Raw genomic sequence first — 23,345 nt, 5'->3', positions numbered from 1 at the left:
GCAGCAGGTGAGATTGTAAAGCCTGAGTCTTGGAGAAATGCTACAGGGTACTGGAAACCAGGCGGCAGTAACACAGCTTCCTTTTTCAAAAGAGAATCCCAGAAGGACCTATCTTATTAATGTGGGATGACCGCAGTGTTGCTTGGTACTGGGGATGGCCCAACTGAATTCCAGCAGATGGCACCTTGCTGTAGCTGCTGTCCTTTTAACAATCTGGAAGGTGCTTCTTGGGGTCTCGGCTGCACATCTTGGAGGGGCTGAGGATCACTGTCTTGCTTTGTGCTGGACCTCTGGCTTTCTTCCTCTTCCCGGCCCTCCTTACCTGTACATACTCTTGCTGCTTCAATGATATAATGCTTTTCTTTAAGGTTTGCTTATCCTTGCCTGTGAAACCACAGGTGAAGAATTGTAAACTAAGGGTTTTAGCCATGTATTCAAGAAGGGATTTGGTAATCAAATGCTTCCCATGAACACACACTGACATTGTTTCTTTCTGGATTGTCACCATCCACAGAGCTGGAAGGGAGCCAGAGAACAGCCTTCCTGAGTATGCTGATTGGGGTCCTGGGTGAAGCCAGTTGTCTGCAATGTTACTCCCGCTTGATGAATTTCTCTCGGGATCAGGACTGGAATGCAGAAATTGTGGATTAGTACCCCAACCACCATGTATGTGCCCAGTGACCTTGATGACATCAGCTCAAATGGGCTTCATTTCTACCAACACACAGGAGCATTTTAATGCAATCACATACATTTATGCAGATAACAGCTACCATTTAAAACTACCGTTTATCAGATAGTCACTATGTGCCAAGCATTAGATTAGGAAATTTACATATATGATTTAATTTAATCTTCATGATAGCTTTGAAAATTAGTTATTATGCAGCTTGCCCAGAGTCATGAAGCTAGTAAGAAAACCCCAAACCTGGGGTGCAGGTTGAACTCCAGAGCCTTGTTCTTTTCCCCATACCAGGCTGCATCTCAGTCAATACCTTAGATGCAGTTGAGTCCAAATATATGTGTGTGCACACACATAGGTGAGCACGTGCATGTATGGAAAAGACTTACGTTTACACCGAAAGCGTGAGTCTTGTGTCTTTGGTTCCAAATTCCCTGGGACACAGGTTTTATCATCTCATCCTGAGCCCGGAATGATCCTTTCCAGCCTCTCTCAGAAGCAAGTACTTACGGCTTTTCTTTGTTTTTCTTTTCTGTGTAAGTGAAAACATGGTAATTTTTTTTACATGTGTTACAGAATAATTGAGCCCATTTTCATGTCATAAATTATGTGGCTGATTTCTCATACTTTCGAGCCACCTGTGTTGTGTCTGACAGCTATACCAATTTTGTTTACTGGGAAGTCGGGGGAATGAGGCCTGTGCTTCCCTTATTTCTCTTGTGATTAAGGCTATGTCCATCATTATCTCATTTAATCCTCCCAGCAACCTCTGAGGAGAGGATTATGATAATCACTCCAAGTTTACGGCTGAAAACATTGAGGCTCAAAGAGCTTACAATATTAGTTTTAAATCACCCATGAGAAAGTAGCAGATCTGGGATCCTCAGTTTCCCCTTCGTCCTCCTCCCTGACTTGAAGTCCCATCCTCCCTGCACTGACCCAGCAGGGCTGTGTGTGCTCCCTCATCTGCCTCCTGGGACCCCCCCAACCCCCGGGTCCTGAGCAGGAGGCTTGCCCTGTGTGCGCCCAGCTTGTCACCAGTGCCTGCCAGGATCAGGGGAGGAATAAACAGGGGCTCAGCAGGCCCTGTGTTTGTGTTCTGCCTTGTTTCAATAAAATATGATCTTCCTGCAGACAGCCCAATGCAGTCCACGGAGTTCGTTAAATCAAGAGCTCTCTCCATGCTGCTCTCACTAAAAGACACTTTCACTTATGCACAGGTGGTGGTCCCGAGACTCGAGCTGCATGGGGACGCCGGTGGGGAGGAGCTGCTGCCGAGCTGGGAATGTGCTCCTTGGACATGGCAGGGGGGACGGAGATTTGAGACACAGATCCACATCCACGTCTCATTTTATGCTTTTCCAAAGTAACTTACAAATCTTATTCCATTTTGATGCGTATGGGTTCAATGATCCCCCTTTTATAGATGACTGAGCAGAGGCCTAGCAACATGAGGTGACTCACTCAGCGTCACTCAGCATGCTGGTGCAGAGCTGGGATCCAGGTGAGCTTACTCTTGACGAGGCATTTGCTTGCTGTGTTAAATGATGACACTTCTACGTGGAGTGTTTCTTTTTAGTGGCACTGCTATCCTTCCCGACCATCATTAGTTCATGACTACAAATACATGCTTTCCTGTGGTTTGGCCTTTTTGCTGTCGCCTGACTCTAATTGCTGGAAAGGTTTTCTTTATGCTGAGCTGAAATCTCCTCTTTCATTGTAATTCAGGCCTCCAGAGCTTCACAGAATAAGTATTCAGCTCAAGTCTTCTCTTGTCCCAATATCTCTGATTTCTTCAGCCTGTTCTCATGAGAGACAGAATCTAGGCCTCTCTCCATCCTGATTGCCTTTCTCTGGATGCACATGCCATGAAAAATGAAAGTTCAACTGCCCAGATGGGATCTAATCAGGTCAGTGCAGAGGGAGGTCTCTGCCCGCTGTGTTGGGCTCCCAAGGCTCTAGATGAAGTGGTCTCTGAAGGGGCCCTGTCCATCACTCAGGCATGAGCTTATTTCCTGACAGGCCTCACTGTGCCTCCTGGAGGCATCTGCTTATCTTCCCCAGTATGGGCTGGTTCTATGAGAATGGGCATGGTCCAGTCCAAAGTGTCAACAGTGCAAAGGTTAAGAAACCTTGTAATTCATTATCTAAAAAAAAAAAAAAATATATATATATATATATTCCACAAATAATGAGCTGCTTCATCAACAAGGAACATTTACTGCACATCAGTTATGTACAAGGTTTGGTGCCAGGCCCTAAGGCTATGAACAGTAAGGTGTTATTCTCATAAAAACAATTTCCCTACATTTGTGCAGACCATTGGAGTTTACAGATTGTCTCTATACCGATCATCTCACAAGAATCTTCGTCCCTCTGCAGAATATAGAAGTGAAATCTGCATTGATCTCAGTCTGGAGACAGATTCTGCAAGGACCAGGGATCAGAAAAATAGAGGGAATCTCAAAACAGGGGCTGAACAGAGAGTGTTTGAGACATGGAGGTTCAAAGGCCAGTGGGGAAGACAGAACATTGCTCAAACAGATGGGCTAGAAGCGGATACTGAAGCTGGTGTTTGCAGCAAGGCCTCTGGGAAAAGAAATTTTAAAGAGCAAGAAGGTCAGAAGGAAATCTAAGGGATTTGGCCTTGGAGGTCGGCTTTAATCTATCTGTTGGCATGTGGTGTGCAGGTCAACAAATAATCAGCTAAAGAGTGGAACAGATAACAATTCGAGGACATTCACCACATTACAGAGGAGGAAAAGTGGAGATTCCCGGCCAGTTGTGAAAGTTGTAAGCAATAGAACCAAAATTAAATTCTAGCCTCCTGACCCCCTAATCCCAGCCGCTTTCTATTACCCCCTGCCATTTCTGCCTCAAGGACGCTATCTTTCCCCCAGTAACTACAATAACCCAGGTTAGAATAAGCTGGGTGAGTGTTAAGTGCTCTGTATTGTCACGCTGGGCTAGAGAACTGGGAACTTCAACCCTATGTTGTACACATGTTTCAGTCCATTAAAATGTCAGCAGCTGCCTGCTCAATCGTGTGGTAGAAATATACTTTTTGATTCAAAGCAGCAGCCAAAGTTTTATTTGTGGATATTTCTTGTTAGATAATAAATTATAGGGTTTCTTAACCTTTGGACAATTCTTTGTTGTGGGAACTGTCCTGGGCATTGTAGGATATTGAGCAGCATCCTTGGTCTCTACCCACTAGGTGCTGGTAACACTCCTCTCCCCAGTTGTAACTACCAAAAATGTCTCCAGATATTGCCAAATGTCCTCTAGGGGGCAAAATTTCTTCCCGTGCTCTGCATTGAGAACCACTGATCTGTTCATACAAATTTAAACTCAAAAGATACCAAAGGTGTGCAAGTATCTTTTTCGAATAATGACTTCTTTTCCTCCGGGAAGATACCCAGTATTGGGACTGCTGGATCAAATGGTAGCTCTACTTTTAGTTATTTAAGGAATTGCCATACTATTTTCCATAGCGGTGGTATTAATTTACATTCCCACCAGCAGTGTGGAAGTGTTCTCTGATCGCGGTATCCATGCCAACATCTACTGATTTTTGATAATTTGATTATGGCCATTCTTACAGGAGTAACAAGATATTTCACACGCATGTTTATAGCAGCACATTTCACAATAGCAAAATCGTGGAACCAATTCAAATGCCCATCAATCAATGAGTGGATAAAGAAACTCTCGTATCTATGAGATAGAATACTACTCAGCCATAAAAAGGGATAATTAATAGCATTTGCAATGACCTGAATGAGATTGGAGACTATTATTCTAAGTGAAGTTACTCAGGAATGGAAAACCAAACATTGTATGTTCTCCCTGATATGTGGGAGCTAAGCTATGAGGACGCAAAGGCATAAGAATGATCAATGGACTTTGGGGACTTAAGGGAAGAGTGGGAGGGGGGCGAGGGATAAAAGACTACAAATATAGTGCAGTGTATACTGCTCAGGTGATGGGTGCACCAGGATCTCACAGATCTCCGCTAAAGAACTTACTCATGTAACCAAACATCACCTGTTCCCTAATAACTTATGGAAAAATGAATCTTTAAAAATTGCCTAGAGTAAACTTGGAACTTAAAAAGAAAAGATACCAAAGGTCCAAGAGCAGTCTTTCTCTCTTCTGCCAAACCACTCAGCTATCCTGCCACAGTTTTTTTTTTTTTTTCCCCAAATTGCTGTATTTGGTGTTTTGTATTTTTGCAATGAAGCCACACTTGTCATTGCTGGGAACACTGAGGCCTTGCATATGGAAAGGTGAGCCATTTCTGTGAGGCTGCCTGAGGGGCCTGACAGCCACTGAGGCCACTGCTCCAGGCTGGCTTTGCAAATGTCGGCAAACATTAGAAATTAGGGTCAGGCACGGTGGTTTACGCCTGTAATCCCAGCACTGTGGGAGGCTGAGGCTGGCAGATCACCTGAGGTCAGGAGTTCAAGTCCAGCCTGGCCAACATGGTGAAACCGCGTTTCTACTAAAAACATAAAAAATTAGCTGGGCAGCGTGGCAAGCGCCTGTAATCCCAGCTACTCTGAAGGCTGAGGTGGGAGAATCACTGGAACCTGGGAGGTGGAAGTTGCAGTGAGCTGAGATCATGCCACTGCACTCTAGCCCAGGAGACAGAGTGAGACTCCGTCAAAAAAAAAAAAAAAGAAAGAAAGAAAGAAAGGGAAATTAGGACTGGGCCTTTGGTCCCCGCCTTTGAATAATGTAATGTCTAACCTGCTTTGAAGAACACAAGAAAGCAACCTGACATAAAACTTACCCCTCACTCAACCCTGCGCACGCTTCCTTAGAGCCAACGAGTTTCTTCCTGCCTTTGACGCAGCCAGCCTTTGCCAATAGCTTAGCTCTAGTTCAGTGTTTCTCCAGAAGTTCTGTAATGAGTGTCTCATGTGTGCAAAGCATTTTCTCAGCTAAAATGCACATGATTATTTTCTTAATAGACCTACACAGACACAGACACTCCCATTCGACAGATGAGAAAATGGAGTTTCATATGAGTTCACATTTCCTCTTTAACTAAAAACTATTGTAAGTCAGTCTCAAATTTTAGAAAAGTTACAAATGCAGTACAAAAACTTTTCTTGAAGCATTTGACAGTAGGCTGTTGTCCTGATACCCCATCATACCCAAATACTTCAGAGCGTATTTCCTATGGACAAGGCCAATCTTCCACATAATCACAGTATACACGCAAAAACATCCAATTAACATTGATTCTTTCCTATCATCTAATCCTCTATCCCATTTAAGTTTTGCCAAATGTCCAGTAGCAGCCTTTAGAGCAAATAGATGCAGTTCAGAGTCACATGGTGCATCTACCAGTCATGTTTCTTAAATCGTTTCCCACATGGAACAGTTTCTCAGGTTTTGTTTTTTTTTTTTTTTTTTTGATTGCCAGGACACTCTGAAAGACATAATATAATTGAATCCATTTTTATTTTCTTAGTCAATGTTTATTATCTTCAGAGGGACTGAAAACTTAAAATTGTGTAGTTCAAAACTTACAAAATTAAATACAAGTAAAAGGAATGTAAATCATTTTTCAAATAGTGTACAAGTTTGCAGCATTTATATTATGGAGGTATCAAAGCTTAAAACTACAATTGCATTTTGGGATCTGCTGTATATTGAAAACCATAAATTTTCATAATATATATAGCTCCAATCCAACACAAAGAAGTCCAGTCTAGCTCTTTCCCTTTCCATATTTGCGACTCTCTTAAAGGGAGAAACCTGACTCCCATTGCCATGCTGTATTTTCTAACTTGTTCCTTTTCCTATGTGTAAATAACCTCCCATCCTTGCCATAGACCATACACACACCTCCTCACTCCACGCTGGGCTGCTCTGCTACTCCAGGCTCAGGCTCTTACTTCCTGTTATTGGCCGTTCCTTGATATCCTCACCTATCCTGTCTGTGTGGATGCTTTCCTCACCATTCTCTGACTCCTATACCCCTCATATGGACACTGCAACTCTTCCAGCCCTCCCCTCACCCAGCTGGAGAAGATGTCCAGCTTGGTCAGCCTCACCCAATGGCTTTAGGACTGGATTATTCAGGAAGGGAAGAGGAGGGGAGTATGAGCAGGAGAAGGTAGAAGAAGGGCTCGCGATTACTTTTGTTTGCAATCAGGTTGCACCTCACCCACTGTATTGCAAAGTACTCTCTCTGGGAGGTCACTGGTGTTCTTATCTCAGTCTTCCTCTTCCAGATCCTTCAGCAGCAAACACAGTTGATCATGTCTTTTTTTCTTGAAACCTTCTGTTCCCTTGGCTTTTTACTGTTATTTTCCTTTACCCATCCCTAAAATATTGATGCTTGCTTGTGATTTCCCTTTGCTTTCCTTCTCTTTTCATTCTACACCATTGCTTTGAGTTAATGTATCCAGTTCAACATCACAGGGGGAGCTGTGGATGAACGTCTTTCTTCTAGTGCTAGACATAGTAGATGACATATCCCAAAGTCAGACGCTGTATCTCAGTTAAACAGTTACACAACTTTCTTTGCCGCAAGACTTCAAAATGCCTTTTAACATATTAATGGACATTCTGAATCTTCAGGAGGGTGATAATCTCAGTCCCAAATTTATTTGGCCAGAAAACAATGTTTCTGTTTTTTGGACTCTCTATTAACATCTTGCAACAAAACTGGTGTTTGGTGGAGCACAGAGTGGAAAGTGATGCTTGGAAATGATGCTTAAAAGATGCCCTGGAAACATATCCAGGAGGCCCTCATCATGGGCCGCCTTCCAAAGAGGAGAGCATGTGACACATCCGATCAGTTGACCCAATTTGGAGGTTCTTTAGAAGGAGGAGTGCAAGTGTGTTTCTACGTTGGTCTGAAGGATACAGAGATGCTGATGGTGAACATTCTCAACATCTGTCCCCTTCAATTGGGTACAGTGCACATAAACCATAACTTTATGGAATCTGAGTCCAGGTTACAACGCTTGTTCTGCATATACAAGTTATTTATGTGCTCAGAGTCTCAGTTTCCTCAACTGGAAAGCAGACATGAGAAAAATCCTACACAAAATGGCGGCTGTGACAATGAAAGCTGTATAAAGTTGGCAGTTGTGATCACCTTCTCCTTCTTCAGTGCCCTCCCAAGCCACACTAGTAGATAGTGGTGGAACTTTGCTTAAACTCAAGTCTACCGCCTCTTAGGTTTCAGAAACTAGCAGATGTGGCCTCAGCACTGACTCTGTAATACTAGCTGATTAGCCTTTGGTTTCTTACCTAACCTCTCTGCACATAGCTTTCCTCACCTATGAAATGGGTGATAATACCTATCTCAAGTTGCTGAAATGACGGAAAGAGAGTGTGTGAAGAGCTTAGCACAGAGTGGCTGTCCCATGTTGAGAAATTAGCAAATATAGCCTGGAGTGCTTCTAAAACATGCATGCATTGAACTGAAGAGTCCTGTTTGGAGGGGATTGTTGACCTCCATGACAAAGCAATGGTTTTGGAAACATCACTCCTTCACCCCACCATCATGCTTCAAAAATCTAGTGGCTAGACCCCTCTTCCTCTTCTTCTTCTTTTTTTTTTTTTTTTTTTTTTTTAAACAAGGAGGGAAGTAAAGCTGCCTCATTTGTTGCTTCCAGGATTTGAAGTGTGACTCAGAAAGAAGAGATATCTACTCTTTCTGTTCCTTTTCCTTCCTTCCTTCCCTCTCTAACGTGTCTTGAGGTAAGTGTGCAGGCTGCCCTAGGCTTGTTTTGATAACTGGATGTTCAGAGTCACATGGTACATCTACCAGTCATGTTTCTCGAATCTTTTCCCCATGGAACAGCTTTTTTTTTACACTTGGACGTGCCTTAGGCTTCTTTTTGATAACTGGACCCCAAGATCCCCCCGGGTCTGTGGGGGAAAGGACACTAGGCTTCTTTCATCTCCCTTTCTCCAGAGGACTCAGGTCTGGAGACAGTTTTGTCTGAGAAGTTTAACTCAGACTGTGCCAACTTGGGGTTTAGTCTACCTCTCTGAGTTGTTGCTGCTTTCTCGAAATTAGGCGATGGAGTATTTTGAACCAAAGAAGAGCCTTACAGAACTTCCTGTCCACCTCTCTCATTTTGTGGGTGAACCGAGGCTTAGACCTGGTTCAAGGTCACACTTGGAGATAGAGCTAGGGCTAGAATCTGGGGCCCCTAAGTTCCTTCCTGCCTTGCCCTCCGTGCATGTGATATTAATTTCTTTGACTTTCGATTTCATGGTTAGTATTTTCCTTGTTATCTTTGCTATCTCAGATTTTATCAGATCATTTGTTTGTTGTCCAGATAACAGGAACATGGCATACCTCTGAAATAATTTTAAAATCAATGTATCTTCTTCTTTAATATCTAAACATTTTAATCATGCTTATAAAGAGCTGCAAATGACATGATTTCTGGCTTGCTGTAAACTATTGACATTTTATAATAAAAATGCTCCATCTCTTCTTTTAATGCATACAAAGGAATATAACAGTTATTTTATATGCACCATCATCCTTTAAAAAATACAATACATAAAGTATTTTTAACAGTTACAAATTTGTTTTTCCTTGTTCTCCTGTACTTTGAATTTCTACTTCTCTTCCCCTTCAGAATTTTAAATTAATATATTTTTACACTTAAAAATCTTTTTGTTAATCACCCTATCATAGTTTGAGGATTCCTGCCTCAAAAATATGCATATAATTTGAAATGTAAATTTTTAAATTCCCTTATCTATTAAGGCCATTAAGTGTTAACATTGTTTTCTATGTTGAATTGCTATTACAATTATTTTTAACATGCAACTTACCAGAGCAAAATACACATATTGCTAATTTTTATACCTATTAACTAAATATAAAACGTAAATGTCATTGGAAGTGGTGTCTTAGCTGAATTAGGTGTGCTTTATAGTGTCATGAGTCAATGAGGCCTCGGGACACATGTAGTTTCTTGTTGTATGTTGCAGAGGCAAAGCCACATGGAAAGATTTGTGGTGAGTTATGGGCATGTCTTTCTTTTACAGGGTAGGGAAAGGATGGCTGTGAAAGGGGAGGTGGGAGATGACAGCCACCATGTCACCGTGCCAGCCTATACTGTGGCGTGCTCTTGGGTACAAATTGAGGAAAGGGTATTCAGAAATCCATGAGTGAGGAGCTGATTCCATCAACATTCTCTGTGCTTGGGGATTCCTGGAAAAGTCTTCTGGTATTTCCAGAAGCATCACACCTGAGTTTGAAAACCGCTGGAGTCAAGGAAAGTACATGGATATGGTCTTAGTACATAAATGTCCCACTGAAAAGAGAGCTGCTGTTGGGATGCCGCATGACCTGTATCCATTGCGTGCTTTTTCCAATGCATTATGAAGCAGTTTTCCCTTTATTGTAATTTTATATCATGGGATTGCTTAGTTGCTGGGGCTAGTTTAAGTGCCACTGTCTATGTTGAACACTAAAGAGACAAAGATGAGTGAAGTCTGGCCTCTGCCCTCAAGATACTCATAGTCAAGAAGGGAGATGAGATAAGTCCATTGTCACTATAAGAAGTGATCAGGGCTTTACAGGCAGCATAGAAGGAAGAGAGAACACTTGCAAGTGGGGAAAAGAAAGAAAGTTTCCATGGGGAAGAGCTCATTTTAACTGGCTCTTGAAAAAAAAACAGGTAGGGGTTGAACATTCTGAGAGTAGAGAAAGAACATTTATAGCAAGAGGCAAAAAGGCCACAAAAGTCTGGGTTGTTCCTTAATTGGTCCCTGCCATCTGTCAATCACTGACTTGATGGAAGTCCCACGGTGACAGTCAGGATGGCATCAAATGATATGTGATAAAATGCCTGAGACAAATGTAGGTGCTTTAATTGCAATACACATTAAAGCCATTAACCTAATTATGGTGATGGTATACTGTGTCTTGCTCTAAAGAGGAATGGTTTGCAATGTAAAATAATAACAGCTTCCTTCTGGCTGCTTACTTCTTGATTTTAATTCAACAACTCTGGGAGGCAGATTTTATTATTATGTCCATATAAAAGTGGAGACTGAGGCCCTTGGAGGGTTAGGTCTCCTACTCCAAGGTTATAGCTGGTGAATGGCAGAGCTAGAATGTACAAACAGGTGTGTCCACCTTAAAATCCTGTGCTTCTGCCAGTCACCTGCAGCTTGCCTCCTTCTCTTCTCTGGCACCGTCATGAAATACCGGTGTAGCTATAAATTCCACACACATTTCACCTGGCCAGCTCCCCTGCACACAATTCTGTTCAGGTCGCTGATTGAGGTGTACTGGCTCTGCGGCTGTTATTCACAGTGGTTATGACAGGTTGAGGCGGCTGCTTGGAGAACAGACAGCCGAACAAGAGGCCACAGTCTCAGGAACAGGCAGATGTGGGATGTCTTCGTTGTGCAGCCACCAAATAATCGTTGAGTGCATCCCCCACAATTGATTCTCTCATTCACTTATTGAACAAATGTTTATTGAGACCCCGTTAATTTGCAAGACTCTCTGCTAGGTACTGAGAAATGGAGAGAATAGGACCAGTAATATGCTGAACAGTTACTGGGTAGGGGAGAACTCAGACAAGCAGACTCTTGGCACTACTGTGTGGAGGAAAACCAGGGCTGGGCAGTCACCCCCAAGTCCCCTTTCCTTGCATTTCTATCATTCTCCCCATCCTTCCTTCAACCTGGTCTCATTTCGTCCCTACAACTCTGTGGTAGGCATCGTGATTTCTGTTTACAGACACAAGAACTCAGGCTCAGGTTACGGAACTTGCCCAAGCGTGCGGATTAGAGGTGGAAACCCAGATGGAACCCGGGTTCCAGGCACCCAGGGCTGGGGCCTGTCAGCCTGTCATGCTGCCGTCAGCTGTATTTGCACAAACCCTTCCCATCCACGCTGGCCTGTAGCCCAGCTCTAGGGCTCCAGAGGGGAGTATGCTCCCTAAGATGCTGCTGAGACCATCATTGTCTGCTGTGGCATCACAACCCCTGATTGCAATCCCAGTTCTTTTATCGGAGCTGAGTCATCTCTATCCCATTTCACGTGTGTGTCATATTCAAATACTTCGCAGCAGAATTGCTGTGCTTGATGGTGGGATGCTGCCTGAGACCTTGCTGGGTGTGGTTTCATATACATTATAGGCACTCCATTCCCTTCTAAATTAGGAAAATATTTAACTTTGAAGCCCCAAGGGTTTTGGTTAAAGGACTGTGAACCCATAGCAGAGATTGGATCTGGCAACTAAAAAAAAGGAAAGGAAGAAGGAAAGAAAAAGAAAAAAAGAAAAAGAAAAAGAAAAGAAAGAAAAAATTTTTAAAAAGGGTATATACCATGTAGTGGGGCATGGGAGGGGAACTTCTTTTGGTTTTGGGTGTGCTGGGATGGCTTCAGGATGACGTTGCTGGGCTGAAATGGGAGGGAAGTCAGAGACCTCAAGTAGTTGAAGAAACCTAGATTTCTGTTTAACTCACAGATGACACAACTGAGGTTCAGAGAGGAAAGGGAACTTGTCCGAGGCCACATATCTTGTTCAAATTACAGTTGGGCTAAAATCCAGGTCTTAGGGCTCTCAGGTCCCCAAGTCCCCAGCTGCACGGCCAAGGGCAGCCAGCAGATACCTGCGGCTAGCATGTCCTGGCTTGACACGTGCACCTGGACAAAGCTGTGTTCCGGCTTTTGTCTGCCTCTGTCGCTCCCCAGGCTCTTGCCTGGCTTCCTGGTCCTGTCACCAGCTTGTTTACAAGGCCCCCTGGAAGCTCCCCTGGCTCAGCGGCTGAGGGCAGGGTGCGTGGCCGGTCTCGTGGCCCCATGCTGGGACACAGTGGGCACTTGTCTCCGCCGTCTGACAGCAGCCCCCGAAGGAGCACGTGGATCTCTCAGGCCCTCTTTCTGGCTGCTCCCCTGCCCCTCTGGCCTGGGAATTCAGCACCATTTCCAAAAGAAAATGGCCTTGAGGTTCCTGTTTTAGATTCACTAGCCTGTCGCTGACATCCTGGGAGGAGTGTTGTTTAACAGCCTCTCAGGAGCCTCCACTGCCCAGCAAACCCCTCCTCTCCCTGTCAAGAGCTCGGAAGGGCCACATCAGGAGGCCTGGGGCCCCACAGGTGACAAGTCACTGAGCTGTGACCAAGCAGCAGGGACCTCCAGGCTGCTAGGAGGTGGGCACAAGCCCAGAAGGCAAGGCCCCGGAGAGGCAATGACAAATGAGAGGAGGCAGCCCAGCAGGTGGTGGCATGTGGGAGGCCTGGCAGGAGCCAGCAGTGGTGGCCTTGCAGGTGGCCAAAGCCTGGCGCAGGGAGTCTGGGAACCAGGTGCCACCTGAGCTCTTGGCAGGCGGGTGACTGGCTTCAGGGGGCCGGGGGTGCAGGTGGCAGGGTCGCAGCTGCTGGCCTTGAGTCCTGGACCAAACTGGTGTATGAGGCATCACCCCAGGTTTGGAAAAAGCTTTTCAGCAGCAACGAACAGTTCACAATTCCTTAAATATCGCCTCCTCTCTCCACCTGTCTGCAAAGCCTCTTCACCTGGCTGACTCCTGGTCTTGCTTGGAGATTCAGAGTAGGTGGTACTTCCTTTAAGATGGCTTCTTGCCCTGGCCTCTGCTCTGGGCTGGGCTGGGAGCCTCTCCTGGGTGCACCAGTGCTCCCTTCTCTCTGCCACGCCCTGACCACAGTGCCTCACTCCCAGTGATTGGCCTAGACAGCGAGCTTGTTGAGGGAGGGACAGTGTCTTGTTTGACTGAGCCCACATGTGCAGGACAGTACCTGGTCAGTGCAGGACTTGCAGATATGTGTTGAATGAAGAGACAGATGCAGGGCCAGGAATCAGGACTGAAGGAGTTGCTTGCAGGGAGCATAGTCTCAGCAAGAAGGAAGAGCCCAGTCCCAGGTCAGGACAGTGGCTACAGCCTGGCGACCCAGTGGTGGTCTCTGGTTATTGAGCCCAGTCCCCGCCAGTCTGGCCTTGGATGGAGCAAGAGTATGCGCTTGACTTGGGATTGAGGAACAGATGGTTTTCAGTGCAAGGAGAAGAGGGACCCAGTGTCTTCCCAGGCAGAGCCTGATGCCACCCCATTTCCTGGGACTGGAAACAAGGCCACCATTGAGCACTTCTGTCCTTGGAGAGGAGGCCTGGGGGCTGGGCTGATGGAGAAGGGGGCATGGCATTCTTTGAAATGGATAGAAAGAAAAGATGCGGCTGTTTCCCACCTGGGCCTGGGTGTGTCCCCTGCACAAGGGACTTCGCAAGCAGAGAGAGAGCATCTGGCACGGATGGACTGGAAGTGGAACTGCATGCAGGGCCTGCTTTGCTTTTTTGCCTCCCCAGCCTTGCTGTCCCCACTGCAGGGTCATTTTATTCCATGTGCCCACTCATTCCTGTCCCTGCCTCTAGGGCCGCTCTAGCCATCAGTAGTGCTTGGTACTTTATAGCTCCAGGAGGGCAGCAGGGACAATGTCTGTTTTTCTCCCTGCTGTTTCCCCACTGCTGGGCAGGAGTACTCAGCACATAGAAGATTCCACTAGCCACTTGCTGAATGCAAACTTCAAGAATCATGACTCAGTTATTGGCTCCATACTGTGAGCCAGGCACCATCCAAAGCAACCGATGACGTTTTCTCATTTAGACTTCACAAAATGCTTTGAGGTCAGAATCCCCATTTTACAGGTGAGGAACCCAAGGCAGAGAAGTTAGGCACTTGCCAGATGTCACACAGCAAGTAATTAGCAGAGATGGGTCGGTAACCTAGGTCTGCTCTCTTGCAGAGCACGTGTTCTCTCCTATGGTGCACAGGCCTCTTCACCTACACAGGCCCAGTCTTCATCTGCATGGGTCCAGCCTTTACCTGCATGGGTCCAGCCTTTTCCTGCACAGGTCCAGCCTTCACCTTCATGGGCCTAGACTTCATCTACCACTTGGTTTGACTCAGTCAATGGGCCTCTCCGTCAGCACCACTTCTTTGCAGAGGTAAGGCTGAGGCACAGAACATGAGCCATCTGTGCTTCCTTCTCCGTTGTTCACTATATTCAAGCAATAAAGCAATTCATTCTCCTTTACCTTCGTCATGTGTTGCAAATCTCTTCTCAGTCCTATTGCCAGCAGGTTAGGCAAGACCCTCATCACTTAATCTAGGCTCTACTGCATGACTCAGGCTCCCTGCTTCAGTCCATCTTGCTCGAAAGACTCATCCTTAGGAAACATCTCTGCTGCTCAGAAACCTAGTGTCTACTCCCCATCTGCCTGGCCTAGCAGTCGGAAGTCCCACCAGCAGGCCTGTGGTGTCTTGCTGCTCCCCTGATGATGCTGACTGGACCAGTTGTAGGTCTTCCTGGAGCCCTTTTGCTGTGATTCTGTGGCTCTGCCCCTCTTCTCCATGCTGCCTCTCTGAAACCGACCCTTGAAGGCATAGCATGCACCTGGGGAACATTTACTAAGGCCAGGCCCCCATCTTAGTCATTAGTTAAATTCATGTCCGTTTACCAGGTTCCAGACTCTAGTTAGTATTCAGTTGGCTAGAACAATTCTTTTCCTCCTCTGCCTGCAACTGACTCAAATTTCTTCTTCTGCACAACGAATTAAAAGTGAACTAAAATTAAAACCACTCTCAGTATTAAAGTGGCAAAAAAAATAAATAAAATAAAAACAGAGTGACTTCCCCACTTCCTCACAGTAACAGCCACTTCTTGTTATTCCAGAAAGGGAGTTTTCTGTCCTTCTTAAAATTATTCTCATTATAATTGCTTCAGGAACCTGAAGAGTAGTGTTCAAAGTTTGTGTTTGTTGGGTCTAAGTGATAATCCTCCCAAATTCTATAATTGTGTGTGTACAATGATTAAAAACATTTCTTGGAGGTTGATATCTAATGAGAGTTTTTACATTCTTAAAAAAGGTTTAAGATTATATGAATTGGAATAAGACATTCCAGTTAAAATAGATTTGTAGCTCATTCAAATTAAGCCTTAAGAATTAAAATAAAAATTAGCTATGAAAGCATACTGAATCCAGCTTCCACCCCAGGATGTAGAGAGATGGAAGGAGTATTGCTACCACTTTTGCAATGAAAAAGAACTGGGCTTATTTCAAATGCATGACTGCTTTTGAAATCATTGGAGAGCTGAGGTCATGAAGGTAATGACTTGTGAGGAGTCTAAGGAGAGACAGTTCCTATGGGAGAGAAAATGTGAACATACATTCACCTGAGATAGAAACACGAGTAGGAATAGTTCAGCTGGAAGAGCTCACTAACTGGTGAAAGCTGAACGTGGACTGATGGGACACAGGGAAGACTTGGGGCTGCTGAAATTAGGGGGTACACACTTTCCTACAGGCTTTGTCTACAAGCCTTATGAACCCCATATTTTTTGTGAGGGCACTTAAATAAAAGATATGAGTACAGCGCTGGAAAAGGGAAGAGCAGCGACGTGGGAGTGACCAGAAACTGCCCCATCATTCTCTCTCATCTCCACTGCAGAAGGATAACCCTAATAGGCAGGGCTATGGCATTAGTCTGCTGTCCCTGGCAGTGCTGAATACTCCCTGCAGCTGCTGGAGGAAGGGAGGTTGGTGGGGAGATGGGGGTTGGCCACTACTCCTGGGGAATGGGAAGGATCAAGTGCTGATTTCGCTATTACAGACAGAAAGGAGGCAGAAGTTAAAAGGCCATACTCCAAGGACCCAGGGACAAGGTCCAGGCTTGAGGTGAAGCCTTTATCAGAAACACAGAGATGGTACTTACCCACCTTTATCTCCACAACCAACCTAAGATTTCACTAACAAATAATAGGAGAATACTGTTGAGTGAAGGACAGGAGAGTATGAAAATGTGGAAAGGAACCCTCTCTGAGGCATAGAATAAAAGGGAAGACCAAAGCTCAGAATTAAACAGATATTACTTTAGTATACCCTGGACACAAGCTGTCTGTATAGGATTTTGAAGGACTGTTATACACTGAGGATAACTACAGTGACAATAAATCTCAAACCCAGCTCAACACCTGATTAGATTAATGTGAGCCCTCACACTAGGGATCTAGCAAAAGAAAAGCTGTGTCCATTTCTAGACATAAAAACTATTATCTCAGTCTCTACTGTCCTATACATCATGTCTTCCTTTAACAAAAAATCATGAAGATATATGAAAAGGCAATAAAAAGCAACATACTCCCAAGAAACAGAGCAATCATCAGAACTCAACACTGATACGACAAAGATGTAGAAACTGTCGGTCATGGAATTTAAAGTAACTATGATTAATATGTTAAAGACCCAGATGGTTTCACTGGTGAATGCCAAATATTTAAGGAAAAACTAAGATCAATTCTACGTAAATTCTTCTAGAATAGAAAATGAAACACTTCAAAACCCATTTTACAAGGTTAGCATCACCCTCATACCAACACCAAAGTCGTTACAAGAAAATAGAGTTACACATCAACATTCTTCATAAATACAGATGCAATGACTCTCAAGAAAATATTAGTAAATCAAATTCATTAATATATAAAAGGATAATACATCATGATCAAGTGGGGGCTAATCTCAAGAATGCAAGGTTGGCTTAACATTTGACATTTGATCAATGTAATTCACTTAACAGACTAAAGAAGAAAAATGAAGAGAGATATAAAAAGCATTTGGCAAAATTTAACACCAATTCATCATATAAACTTTAGTGCTCAGGAATATAAAGAAACTTCCTTTACCTAATAAAAAGTGTCAGGTGGTTGCAGGATCAAATGCAGATGGTAACAAAAGGATCTAACTGTATTATGTATTTATGACACAACATCAATGAAGAGGGTGAGAAATAAAGTAGCTGACCTAAGAAACTTTGGAAACAGTGTTTGCCCTGTTATTATAAGGTTAAAGACAAAACAACAACTGCTCATTTGTGCTGTAATTGGTAAATTTGAATCTCAACAATTTTAGCAAGTAAATACCTCAAAGTTAGCAAGTATGTAATAAACAGTAGATTGTGAGGGAAATCTTCTTTCTCACTGTCAGAGAAAGAAGATGCCAAGAAGCAAAATGGAAGGAGGTTACAATAAACACTGTGTTGCTAGGTTCGATTTGGATATAACGATTGGATGTATGTTTATTTTGATGTGTGCATATATGTGTATGTGCAGTTAGACAGATACAAAAATACATACAAGTATAGTATGTGTTTACTATTAAAGAAAAATTGGTCTGAAGCTTGTTAAAATGGTCATGGAGACTTTATTTAAGACTATTGGAATAGGAAAAAGAGATTGGGTTCAACTGAGAATACAGCAAAGACAGCTAGGAATTTACAGTCAATAAGCAAAGTGAGGGGGTCAGTGGATGGAAAACCACTATAGGAGACATCAAGGATAGGAGATTCTTGTTAAACTGACCCAGCAGAATTCTTACCAAAGGAAGGTCAAGGACTTATACATCAGAGGGGAGGGATGAGGAACTTGATCAGATATCATGGATAATCAAATATTAAGGGTATGAGTGGAGAGATGACCTAGCAGGATTCTTTCCTAAGACTGGGCTGGGCAGGCCAAAGACAGTACAGGGGCTTCTTCTAGAAGAGGGCTCAGAGAAGCCTGATTAAAGTTTGGTCAAAGAGAAAGTCTGTGTCAGTATACATAGACTACTATACATACATGTATCTCCCAGTTCTGTATGCTGACACAGTCTAGAGGCAGTGACACCCCAGCAGCAATGAGCACAACTAGCACCCAGATCTTGATTTCTAAATACCACTCTACAATAAAAGGAACCAGGGCTCCTTGGAGAAATGGCTGATTCTAGGTCTGGGACAAGCAAAAAATAAGAAACTAATACAATGATATAAAAATGATTGAATAAATACATAAAGGAGAAGGTGCAGATCTTTCTTCTAGTTAATAAATGTAAAAGAAATATTAGCAATTTAAAAATTGTGATTAGGACAACACAATTATAATAGTTGCAGTCAAGATCAATTGACAAATTCTAAAATGAGTGGGTAAAACTTTAAGGAGAAACAGGACATTTGCATAGGTCCCAAATATCTCCTCTCAAATTTACTGAGTATTGTGGTAGTTCTTTTAACATATGTCCACAAATTCTTTGATATTCCTTCCCCCAGGAAACAGAGCTTAATACTTTTCCCCTTGAATGTGGGCTGGACTTAGTGATGTGATTTTAACAAATAGAGTATGGCAAAGGAAAATCAGACACTACCTTGATCAAATGACTAAGGTTAACAACACAAGTAATAAGTCATGTTGATATAATGTGCCCCAGATATGATGTGATAGGGACAGATTACATCATTGTATTCCAAATCTATAACCTCAGTCAAATAATGAGACAGCATTCCAAAGGCTTAAATTGAGGGATATTGGATAAAATTCCCCATCACTACTTTTCAAAGATCTCAAGGTTATGAAACACAAGAGAAAACAGTGAGGCTGTCATGGATGGGGGGAAGCTAAGGAGACAAAATGATTCAATGTAACATGTTATTCTAGATTGGATTCTGGAACAAGAAAAAGGAGATCAGCAGAAAGACTGGAGAAATTCTAAAAAAATCTGTAGTTAATAGTATTGTATTAATATGAATTTTTTAGTTTTAATAAATGTACTAAGGTTTCATAACATTAGAGGAAGCTGGATGAACTATATATGAACAACTCTGGACTCTCATTGTGAATCATGGGCAGATCTAAAACTATTTCCGAATAAAAACTTCAAAAACAGATATTGGAGTCCTATAGGGGATAAAGAGGGGAGATTATGAACAAAGGATACAGGCAACAGGCCAGGGATGTTTCTGGAGCAGAGTGCACGCTTCAGAGTCAGAAGACAAGGGTTCAAGCCCCTTACCTCCACCCTTTACTGTTTTCTTTTCCTGAGCCTGTGACCCCAATGCCTCTGAGCTTCAGTTTGCTCAGAGAATAATAAAATTCACATGCAGAGGGCTATCAGTAAGATTAGACTCAACTGCTGGATTAGATTCAAAGGTTAGATTCAAATGTAAGAGGCCAAGATGATATAGCATGTATAACTGTCTTGTGATTATCTCCCAGGTTGAAGCTGTGTATCTTTTCAACGGCCTTTCGCGCCCTCTCTTAAGGGAGCCTGCTGACTGCAGCGTGCCTCACTCAGGGCTGCAGCTGTTGCCTCTCCCAGAGTGAACACTGACACACAGTAGGTTAGTACCAAAAATTGTTTAATTGATTAATATGCTTTAATACCCATAATAATTATGTTATTTTATTATTTTTACCTTATATGGAAAATGATTGAACAAGGAGAACCCCCATTTTATAGGTAAGGCTGAATAGGTCTTAAAAGACGTTTACAAAGTCCCTTAGTAAGGTGGATGCAGAGCTGAGCCCAGAATTCTCCGGAATTGTCAGTGTTTTCTCCCAGTATACCAGACATACAAGGACCTCTGGGTTTTAGATCTCAGTAACTGAGATTACTGTCCTGACCTCAGGTTCCCTGCAGTGAGATGGGGGCTTAGGAGGCACAGCTCTAGTACAGTTTAGGGCAATCACATCAAGGAGATTTGGGTAGCCCTGGAGGCCCTGGTGACACACTCAGCTGAGTGAACACTTTTATGGGATGGTAAAGAGTAAAGCGCTACTGCTGGGTGAGTGTCCACCTATGCTGGAGCTTTGTACTTGTGAGGTTGCGGTAACAGGTCAGTGGAAGCACTACACCAGTCAAGGAGCCTGTTTTTGTTCCCTTCTTCCTCCCTCACCCAAAATCTTCCTTGGGGATTGTCAGCTCAAGTTGCTGTCTTGAATCCTAAGGACTTCCTTCTCTTTCTCTTCAACAAAACCTACATGAAAGTAAAACACTTATTCATAGCAAAGGAAACAATGAACAAAACGAAAAAGCAACCTACGCAATGGGAGAAAGTATTTGCAAACCACGTATCTGATAAGGGGTTAATATCCAACATATATTAGAAACTCCATGCAACTTAATAGTGGAAAAAAGCCCTAATAATTTGATTTAATATAGGCAAAGATCCTGAATAGACATTTCTCAAAAGAAGACAAACAAACCGCCAATAGGTATATGAAAGGTGCTCACCATCACTAATCAGGGAAACGCACATCAAAACCGCAATGCTACATACTTTCAAATAGCTAGAAGAAGGATATTGAATGTTCTCAACAGTAAGAAATAATAAGTGAGATGAAAGATATGCGATTACCCTGAACTGATCACTATACATCAGTATGTACTCCATAAATATGTACAATAATTATATGTCAATTAAAAAATTTAAGGCAAGTTTAAAAAATCAGTTCCTAAAATAAAAGGCCATGGTGAGTTACAACTTCATACCTGTTGGTATGGCTGCTATCAAAAAGAAAAGCAGTAAGTGTTGGCAAGGAGGGAGAGAAAAAGGAACTCTTGTACACTGTTAGTGGGAATGCAAACTAGTATAGCCATATGGAAATCAATATGGAGGTTCCTCAAAAAATTTAGCATAGAACTGCTTTGTGATATAGCTCCCATTTCCAGGGATATACCTGAAGGAAATGAAATCAGTACCTCATAGAGATATCTGCACTTCTATGTTCATTGCAGCGTTATTCACAAATAGCCAATGTATGAAAACAACCTAAGTGTGTGTTGACAGATGAATGTTTTAAAAAACATGGTGTATATATACAATAGGATTGGATGTGTATACATACACACACACATATATACACATATATATACACACACACACACATCACACTTTTAAATTAAAAGAAAACAAAACAAAGTTGGGAAAGACATTTTTGAGTGGCAAAGTGGGAAGCACTTCTGCATGCTCTCGGATAACAGAATGAAACACTACAAGGCCATTCCAGCTGCACCACGGGCAGCCATGTTACTGGTGGTTTGGAAAATTACTGCCCACGCATATGCAAAGAATGTCTTCTATCTCTGTGTTTCCTCAGCATATTGCTCATATCTCAGCGTCAGCTCCTCTCCCACTGTTCTGGAATACTTATTCTCTCCACTGTCACCCTGTTGGACTGTGAGCTCAGGATCATGTCACATTATATTTTTAGATCCCAGCACACAGCCTCACATGGCACTGGTGGTCAACAAGGGCTCCCTGGATTGATGTGTCTAATTTGCAGGCTTCAGAAATGTTGAGAAATACGTGACAGAGATTTTGATATTTATTTTGGGAGGAAATCATATTTAGAAATTGATCAGTCTTTGCTAATTGGTCAGCATGGGCCCTTGCCTTTCAAATCTGATTTCAAAACACCATTCCTTAGGGAGTTCCTATTAGCATGTGACATTTCGTTGTTGTGTGCTAGCCTTACCCCAATTACGTTTTGGTACTAGCAAATGCATTTATGTTTTACTTCAAACAGGAGGCTAAATGTTCAAAGCACTGTCTTTTTATGGGAAACATCCTGATGCCTTTTAGTGAAAAATAATGGCCAGATTGGTCAGAGACAGGAAACCTAGGGTAACTCCTCACCTCTTTATAGTTATTTACAGTTTAGAAAATGAGGCCACAACTATCATCTCTTTTAACCCTCACAACCACTCTGTGAGGTGAGCAGAGCACAGATTATAACCCCCATTGTGCAGAGGAGAAAACTGAGTCTTATCTAAGTGACTTGCAGAGATCTGAGTCAGGTCAAAGACTTTGGAATTTCAACTCATAGAGTCTCCCCATGTTCCATGGCCACTCTAGGAAAGAACCCTGACATTCTAGTTGTTTTGTGAAATCTTAATTCTATACTCTGCTGAGCCCCTTGTCAGTATGCTTTGCTGCAGATTGTGTTTATTTTTCTATCTTATGAAAAACCTCATTAGTAGGTTTTGCTGTTCATTCTTCTGTATGTGTGATGTCAATAGGCTTGAGTATAGCTGAAATAATTGGACTGGGGGGTTTCTGAGCTGAGAGTTCATTGTCAAGTCAGCTGTCGCCCTCGATTCTTTATCAGTGTGAGAGAACTCAGCCATGCAAAGACCTTGCCCCCCTACTTACCTGCAAATCATGCAGCATCAGCATATTAGCAGGCAGTCTTACAGAATACAAATTCTGTCATTTAGAGTCTAAGTAATTGGAAGCACAACTGGGGAATTGTCTAAATTGTACATTTAAGCAAAAAAAAAAAAAAGTTTGTAAGTTTTCTCTCAGTTCAGCCTAACCCTTTATTAGTAAAAGTCTGTGTGAAAATTTGTTTTCTCTTCTATGAACTTCATTCATTGATTCCTTCATTTATCCATCCAGTCAATCAGCATTCATTGTTCATCTGCTCTGTACCAGGTACGGGCCCATGTGCTTGGGAATAGAAAGGTTACTAAGAGGATATCTGCCCAAATGCATCAAGTTTGCAGGTAACAGACAGAGCAGGGCTTTCTATAATCCCCGGGAGCCCTGGCAGCCTAGTGTGGGGATGAGTCAGAAGGCATCCTCCAAGGTGAGATGCTGAGCTGAGTGCTGAGGGCAGGCTCACCAGTAGAGGCCCACTAGTTCCTGGCACAGCTAGACTTAGAACCCAGGTTTTCTAATTGCTGGGAAAATTTTAATCCCTTAAGCCTTCAAGGCCTCCTTAGCAAAGAAATCCTGGTGTGAATAAGGGGGAGAGGGCAGGATTAGGCTTTCTGGCACAGCAAGTGAAGGCAAAGGCTCAGGCTTGCCATAGCACTTGGAGGCATGTG

The 23,345-nt window shown here is 43.1% G+C and overlaps 1 long non-coding RNA gene across 1 annotated transcript in view; it reads left to right on the top strand.

The window, feature by feature from the left end:
• Window positions 1-23,345, top strand: part of LOC110741028 — an 89,652-nt gene that overhangs the window by 9,149 nt on the left and 57,158 nt on the right. Inside the window, exons 2-3 of the long non-coding RNA XR_002516535.2 lie at window positions 14,450-14,651; window positions 19,730-19,854. This is a non-coding gene — a long non-coding RNA (uncharacterized LOC110741028). The remainder of the gene's footprint in view (window positions 1-14,449; window positions 14,652-19,729; window positions 19,855-23,345) is intronic.

The sequence above is a fragment of the Papio anubis genome, chromosome 14 (genome assembly GCF_008728515.1).
Source record: "Papio anubis isolate 15944 chromosome 14, Panubis1.0, whole genome shotgun sequence".
Lineage (NCBI taxonomy): Eukaryota > Metazoa > Chordata > Mammalia > Primates > Cercopithecidae > Papio > Papio anubis.
This window is presented reverse-complemented; position numbering and strand designations above follow the sequence as displayed.